This window comes from Microcebus murinus, chromosome 6 (assembly GCF_040939455.1).
Source record: "Microcebus murinus isolate Inina chromosome 6, M.murinus_Inina_mat1.0, whole genome shotgun sequence".
Taxonomy (NCBI): domain Eukaryota; kingdom Metazoa; phylum Chordata; class Mammalia; order Primates; family Cheirogaleidae; genus Microcebus; species Microcebus murinus.
Genome location: NC_134109.1, coordinates 80791692 through 80800460, shown reverse-complemented (window position 1 = coordinate 80800460; position 8769 = coordinate 80791692).

Here is an 8769-nt window from a genome sequence, read left to right as displayed (position 1 = left end):
CCAGGGCTCCCCCCACAGGATCTGCTAGCAGCCCTTCGAACCTCTTTTTCATTGAGCCTTTCACCCAGATCCCCTATATTCGTGCTCTATTTCCCATGCATTAATCACCAAGTATCCCTCTGTCTGAAAATGACCATTTTCCCTAGCCCACCTTCCCAGCATGTTTTCCAACGTGGGTCTTGGGGTCTGTAGTTTTCCAAGACTTTCAAGGTAATCCTCAGGTCTTATCTGTTGTATATACTCGCTGCTACACTACACAGGCTAAAGTCCAATCGTCCCTATCTTTTCCGGCTGTCATTCTTCCTAGCTGCTTCCTCTGCTTCTACCCCTTTCCCCAGGATATGGTGTGAGAATTGGCTGTGTCCTCACATTGTCCAATGACATATTAGCTATTATTAGTAGACCACCTTGCACACAGTAGGCACTCGGTAAGTAAACAGGCAGATGCCTATTGAATGAATAACTGCCTCAGAGCCTGCCCCACAGCCAGTAATCACGGGGGTGGCCATGCCCACGGACATCCTGTGAGGCAGATGCAGAGCTGGTTCCAAACCAAGCCTACCAGGGCTCCCCTCCCTTTGCCCTTGCCTCTGCCTCGCCGCAAGGCCCTTTCCAGAGGTCTTGGGTGGAGAGAAGGGTAACCACTCAGCCCCATTGGCACAGCCTCATTGGATCTTTCCAGGGATTCTCCTTCTGAGCAGCAGGGGCCTGCCTCTTCTCCACTTGGCCCCGTCAGCGCTTGTTTATTAATTACACTAATGATAACAACAGCAGCGCTGACAGTGTCTGCACGGGCCCAGCTGGGAGCGCCCCCACACGGCAGCACAGGGAGGGACTCGAGAGACACTGTCACATGTTGGATGGCAGGAGCCTGAGGTCTCCTTTAACTAGCTCTCCGCCAATTTTCTTTCTTTCTTTTTTTTTTTTTTGAGACAGAGTTTCTTTCACTCTGTTGCCCGGGCTAGGGTGCCGTGGCGTCAGCCTAGCTCACAGCAACCTCAATCTCCTGGGCTCAAGCGATCCTACTGCCTCAGCCTTCCAGGTAGCTGGGACTACAAGCACGCTTCACCGTACCCAGCTAATTTTTTCTATTTTGAGTTGTTTGGCTAATTTCTTTCTATTTTTAGTAGAGACAGGGTCTCGCTCTTGCTCAGGCTGGTCTCGAACTCCTGACCTCCCAGGGTGCTAGGGTTACAGGTGTGAGCCACCTCGCCCAGCCTCTGCCAATTTTCTTGAGCACTGTGGGTTGACCTCGGGATCCTTTCCTAAAGGAAAAGACGTGTTCCTTTCCAGAATCCACAGTTACTGAGTCTGGGCTAAGTTGGATCAGGTCACGTAGACAACAAAGTGGAGCTGAAGCCATAATTGCCCAGACTGCACTGGGGCACTTGTCACTTCTCAAGGCCCTCTCCCCCTCCTCCTCTTTTCTCTGGAGGGGACTTCAAGTTTCCAGTGCAGGGGAGCCTCCTCCTCATGAGTCTGGCTGTATCAATGAGGCTCTTCCTTGAGGATATTGAACCCAGAGCCCAAACCCAGCCTTCTACCTCCTTTTCTCCCTTCATTCCCTCCCCACCATTTCCTGAGCTGACAGGGAATCCCAGCCCAAAGGCCATCCTTTGCCACCTGTCAAATGGGCTTCTCAGGCATGTCATGGATGCCCCCGCATTGTCCACTTACAGCCTTGACAAACTTCCCACCTCAGCTCCTGGCCTGAGACACGTCCCTGTCCACTCTGGGACAGCACACTTTCTGTGTGAGGCAGGGAGTCCTTAGTTCCTGCTTCCTCTGCCTCTGATTCTGAATCCCTTTCAGTTCTTAGTATTTCTACTTGCAGGGGCAGAGGGGACTGTGGAGTCCTGGTCTTCTGACTTTTCAGAGACTGTTTGGCCTCCTGAGCTCTTACAACCCACTCTCCTTGCCTCTCTCCCCCATCTTTCCTCTCTGGGCACAGCAGAGGAATGTGCTTCTAAGGGTATGTGAGCAGGTGTGATTTTTGTGGAAGAGATATGTAGGTGGGTGAGAGGGTGTGCATTGTGATGTACGAGGGAGGGTGTGCATTTGTGCAAATTCTAAATGTGACTGACGCTTTGTGGGTGGATGGGGAGAAAGCGTGTGTGTGTGTGTCTGTGTGTGTGACTGGAGGAGGTTGGCTGCCTATGCAAATGCATGCTTGCAAAAGCTCCTTTTCTTCCATAAATGCATTGCTTGGAAGGAAACTAATCCAATCAACAGGAAATGTATTTGACCTAATGCGGGAGTAGCTGTCCCAGGAGTTCCTGTCCATAGAACGGAACCAGAGCCAGCTATGATCTATCCCAGGAGAGTGAGAAGGGCAGCAGGGGTGGAGGAGGGGTGAGTAAAAGGAAGGGCCAGTGGCAGCCCCTTATTATGGATAGGGCTAGTTGCACCCTAGCATCTCCCTGATCTGGTAAAATAAGTCTCTGCTCACCCTCTGCCTTTTAAGACCAGAATTGTCCAAGGAGGCCAAGGATCCAGAGAAGGCAAAGACAAACCTGGAAATAAAAACCATTGCCGGCCGGGCGCGGTGGCTCACGCCTGTAATCCTAGCACTCTGGGAGGCCGAGGCGGGCGGATTGCTCAAGGTCAGGAGTTCAAAACCAACCTGAGCGAGACCCCGTCTCTACCATAAAAATAGAAAGAAATTAATTGGCCAACTAATATATATATATATAAAAATCAGCCGGGCATGGTGGCTTGTGCCTGTAGTCCCAGCTACTCGGGAGGCTGAGGCAGGAGGATCACTTGAGCCCAGGAGTTTGAGGTTGCTGTGAGCTAGGCTGACCCCACGGCACTCACTCTAGCCTAGGCAAGAAAGCGAGACTCTGTCTCAAAAAAAAAAAAAAAAAAAAAAAAAAAAAAAAAAAACCATTGCCAATTGTGGCAGGACACCCTGCTGCCAACTTCCAGCACTCTTAAAGCCTCTACCCTCCACCCCCAGGGAAGGGGGACCCAGGGAACAAAAGGGAACCAAAGTGAGCTTTGGGGTCATAGCAGTATCACTGGCCCTGTGACCAAGGACCTGTTTTTCACAACTACTGGCTCAAGAGGTAAGAGCAAGTTCCACTGAAGGAATGAGGCAGGCCACAAACTGTGTTCCTTATCACTTAGAAAAGGCAGAGCATCTCTGCTTTTGGAGCTTGTAGGAAATTGCCTATAGGTGTGATTCCAGGGTTTCTGGGGACTGTTGCTGTCCCTGTCAAAATCCCCTCCTCCATGCCTAAGCCAGAAACAATGCCATTCTTTGCCCCACTGAAGATAACACAGAAAGGTAAATTCCTAGGAGAGACCACACTATGACTTTTGGACACAAGGGAATTTCAAATGATCAGATTCTTTCCCAAAAGCAGATTTAGGCTAGCTCTCTGGGAGGCCGAGGCGGGCTGATTGCTCGAGGTCAGGAGTTCGAAACCAGCCTGAGCAAGAGCGAGACCCCGTCTCTACTATAAATAGAAAGAAACTAATTGGCCAACTAATATATATAGAAAAAATTAGCCGGGCATGGTGGCAGAAGGATCGCTTGAGCCCAGGAGTTTGAGGTTGCTGTGAGCTAGGCTGACGCCACGGCACTCACTCTAGCCTGGGCAACAAAGCGAGACTCTGTCTCAAAAAAAAAAAAAAAAAAAAAGCAGATTTAGGAAGTAGGAAGAGAGCAATAAGGTTAGGGCTTCTGAAAGGGTAAATGGTTCCAAACATATGGAAGAAAAATTGTTTTCTTCAAAATTTCACCTAAGGGTGACCCTGAGAGGAAGTCTGTGTGTGTGTGTGTGTGTGTGTGTGTGTGTGTGCACGTGTGTGTTAATGACTTGTGTCTGGTTGGCTGTATTTCTCTATTTGATCCTCTTTAACTGCAGTCTGGTGTGTGAGGCTTTTCTGGTTCTATTTTTTAAACTTTTTTTTATTATGGAATATTTCAAACATACACATAAGTAGAGAGCATAGTATAATGAATCCCCAATGTACCCATCACCCTACCCTGCCTCAATGATTATCTTAGCAAATTGTGTTTCATTGTCCCATTTTGTTGTTGTTGTTCTGCTAGAGGTTTTTTTTTGAGACAGAGTCTCACACTGTTGTCCTAGCTAGAGTGCCGTGGCATCAGCCTAGCTCACAGCAACCTCAAACTCCTGGGCTCAAGCAATCCTTCTGCCTCAGCCTCCCAAGTAGCTGGGACTATAGGCATGTGCCACCATGCCCGGATAATTTTATATATATATATATATATTTTTTTTTTTTTTTAGTTGTCCAGCTAATTTCTTTCTATTTTTTTTAGTAGAGGCAGGGTCTCGCTCTTGCTCAAGCTGGTCTTGAACTCCTGAGCTCAAACAATCCGCCCGCCTCAGCTTCCCAGAGTGCTAGGATCACAGACGTGAGCCACCACACCTGGCCTAGCTCACAGCAACCTCAAACTCCTGGGCTCAAGCAATCCTACTGCCTCAGTCCTACTACCTCAGCCTCCCGAGTAGCTGGGACTACAGAGGCATGCGCCACCATGCCCGGCTAATTTCTTTTTTTCTATATATATTAGTTGGCCAATTAATTTCTTTCTTTCTTTCTTTCTTTTTTTTTTTTTTTTTTGAGACAGTCTCACTTTGTTGCCTAGGCTACAGTGAGTGCCATGGCGTCAGCCTAGCTCACAGCAACCTCAAACTCCTGGGCTCAAGCAATCCTTCTGCCTCAGCCTCCCAAGTAGCTGGGACTACAGGCATGCGCCACCATGCGCGGCTAATTTTTTCTATATGTATTAGTTGGCCAATTAATTTCTTTTTTTTTTTTTTTTTTTTGAGACAGAGTCTCGCTTTCTTGCCTAGGCTAGAGTGAGTGCTGTGGCGTCAGCCTAGCTCACAGCAACCTCAAACTCCTGGGCTCAATCGATCCTCCTGCCTCAGCCTCCCAAGTAGCTGGGACTACAGGCACGAGCCACCATGCCCGGCTAATATATATATATATATATATATATATATATATATATATATTAGTTGGCCAATTAATTTCTTTTTATTTTTATAGTAGAGACGGGGTCTCGCTGTTGCTCAGGCTGGTTTTGAACTCCTGACCTTGAGCAATCCACCTGCCTCGGCCTCCCAGAGTGCTAGGATTACAGGTGTGAGCTACTGTGCCCGACCCAATTAATTTCTTTCTATTTTTAGTAGAGAGGGGGTCTCGCTCTTGCTTAGGCTGGTTTTGAATTCCTGACTTTGAACAATCCACCCACCTCGGCCTCCCAGAGTGCTAGGAATACAGGCATGACCCACCACGTCCAGCCTGCTAGAGTTTTTAAAAGCAAATCTTAGCCATATAATTTAAGCTGTAAATATTACAATTTGTACCTGTAACAAAGAGACTTTTTCTTTTTTAAAAAATTTATTTATTTATTTATTTATTTTTATTTTTATTTTGAGACAGAGTCTCACTTTGTTGCCCAGGCTAGAGTGAGTGCCATGCGTCAGCCTGGCTCACAGCAACCTCAATCTCCTGGGCTCAAGCAATCCTACTGCCTCAGCCTCCCGAGTAGCTGGAACTACAGTCATGCGCCACCATGCCCGGCTAATTTTTTGTATATATATTTTTAGTTGGTCAATTAATTTATTTCTATTTTTGGTAGAGACGGGGTCTTGCTCAGGCTGCTTTCGAACTCCTGACCTTGAGCAATCCGCCCGCCTCAGCCTCCCAAAGTGCTAGGATCACAGGCGTGAGCCACCACGCCCGGCCAAAAAATTTATTTTTTAAATTAAATTTTCTTTTGATATTCTTTACCTTAGCCTGCCTACATGTCCAACAAAGAGACTTTAAAAAAAAACACAAACTCACCCATATATAGATACAGATTGTTACATATAAAATTATTTATAGATATGTATATGTACAACAGTATACATACATATATTAACTTACTCTGTCAGTTTAGAAGGGCCTAAAAGCAAGACACCCCAGTAGCAATGAGTATTAGCTACTAGCACCTAGATCTTGGTTTCATATACCAATCTCCAATAAAAAGAACCAAAGGTTCTCAAAAAAAAAAAGGCTGATTCTAGGATTAGGGCAACAAATATATAAGATGAGCTGGAAGCATCTTGTAGTGCCAGAAGGTAAGGAAGTACTGAAACACATACATACACATAATGATGAGGTATATCTAAAAGTCACAGGCGGGGCGCAGTGGCTTATGCCTGTAATCCCAGCACTTTGCGAGGCTGAAGCAGGAGGACTGCTTTAGCCCAGGAGTTCAGGACCAGCCTAGTGATAGTGAGGTCCTGTCTCTACAAAAAATTTTAAAAACTTAACTGGGCATGGTGGTGCAGGTGCAGGTGGTGCAGGTGCAGGTGGTACTGTAGTCCCGGCTACTCAGGAGGCTGAGCCAGGAAGATCACTTGAGCCCAGGAGTTTGAGGTTGCAATGAGCTATGATGACACCACTCACCACTGCACTCTCTCTAGTCTGGATGACAGATGGAGACCTTGTTGGGCTGGGGGGGGATGTCATAAGAGAGGTGGTAAAAAAAAATTCTTTTTTGAGACAGGGTCTCACTCTGTTACCCAGGGTGGAATATAAGTAGCACGATCATAGTTCACTGAAGCCTTGAACTCCTAGGCTCAAGTAATCCACCCACCTCAGCTTCCCAAGTAGCACAGGCATGTGCTACCATGTCTAGCTAATTTTTTTACTTTTATAGAGATGGGGTCTTGCTATGTTGCCCAGGGTGGCCTCAAGTGATCCTCCTGCCTTGGCTTCCCAAAAGTGCTGGAATCACATGTGCCACTGCGTCTGGCCAGAGAATCACAATCACAGGAGCCACTGCGCCTGGCCAGAGAGATGGAAAAATTTGAACAACAAAATAAAGTAGTATTGGTTATAACCCAGTGTATAAAAGCCTATATATATTTAAATTAATTAGTTAATGGGGAGCATAGACAATCTCTCTGCAGAAGAATTCCAAATAATTTATGTAGCTACCCCACCCTAAAGGAGGTAGAGCGCAACTCCCCATCCCTCATTCATATAGGGTGCATATGGAGACTTCCTTCCGAAGAGTACAGTATGAAAAGCAGGGGAAAAGAGTAACTTTACAGCGGACAAACCTAACAAAAATTACTTCAGCTGGTGATTAAGTTTAATGCCTATAGTGATAAGTCATGTGGATAGGATGTAATAAAAACAGTACTTTAGGGCCGGGCGCAGTGGCTCACGCCTGTAATCCTAGCACTCTGGGAGGCTGAGGCGGGCGGATTGCTCAAGGTCAGGAGTTCAAAACCAGCCTGAGCGAGACCCCGTCTCTACCATAAAAATAGAAAGAAACTAATTGGCCAACTAATATATATAATAAAAATCAGCCGGGCATGGTGGCTCGTGCCTGTAGTCCCAGCTACTTGGGAGGCTGAGGCAGGAGGATTGCTTGAGCCCAGGAGTTTGAGGTTGCTGTGAGCTAGGCTGACGCCATGGCACTCACTCTAGCCTAGGCAAGAAAGCGAGACTCTGTCTCAAAAAAAAAAAAAAAAAAAAAAAAAAAACAGTACTTTAGGACCTGGCGAGGTGGCTCATGCCTGTAATCCTAGCACTCTGGGAGGCCGAGGCGGGCAGATTGCTTGAGGTCTGGAGTTTGAAACCAGCCTCAGCAAGAGCGAGACCCTGTCTCTACTATAACTAGAAACAAATTAATTGGCCAACTAATATATATAGAAAAAATTAGCCAGGCATGGTGGCACACGCCTGTAGTCCCAGCTACTCGGGAGGCTGAGGCAGAAGGATTGTTTGAGCCCAGGAGTTTGAGGTTGCTGTGAGCTAGGCTGATGCCACGGCACTGTAGCCCAGGCAAGAGAGTGAGACTCTGTCTCAAAAAAAAATTTTTTTTTTAAAACCTTAATATACAAAATCCAGTTTGTGTTTAGATTTCCTCAATGGCCTCAAAAAACATCTTTTTACAGGTTTGTTTGAATCAAGATACAAAAAAGGACCACATATTATATTTAAGAGATAGTCTCATACATAGTTTTAAATCTATAAGAGGTCCCCCTTCTCTCCTGGACATCAATTTATAGAAGATCTGGGAGGCTGAGGCGGGTGGATTACTCGAGGTCAGGAGTTCAAAACCAGCTTGAGCAAGAGCAAGCCTCTGTCTCTACTAAAAATAGAAAGAAATTAATTGACCAACTGAAAATATATATACAAAAAATTAGCCGGGCATGGTGGAGCATGCCTCTAGTCCCAGCTACTGGGGAGGTTGAGGCAGGAGGATTGCTTGAGCCCAGGAGATTGAGGTTGCTGTGAGCTAGGCTGACACCACAGCACTCACTCTAGCCTGGGAAACAAAGTGAGACTCCGTCTCAAAAAAAAAAATTATAGAAGAAACTGGGTTATGTAGAATTTTCCACAACCTGGATTTGGTTAATTATATCCTTGTGTCATCATATAACATATTCCTCTACTACCCATATTTCTGGTAGATGGGTAGTTAGATCCACATGCTTGACTAGATCCAAGTTCAATTTTTTGACATGAAGGCTTCTCAGGAGGTGTTTTGTACTTCCAATTGCATCACATCAAAAGATACATTATGTTCAGTTGACTCACCTTTAGTGATGTAAAGATTAGTCAGTAAGTTCATATGTTGGTAACCGGATACATCCATATAAAGTTCTCATCAACTTTTCACCTAATAGTTTGTTTTTGTTTTGTTTTTTTTTTGGGACAGAGTCTCACTCTATTGCCCAGGCTAGAGTGCCATGGCGTCAGCCTAGCTCACAGCAACCTCAA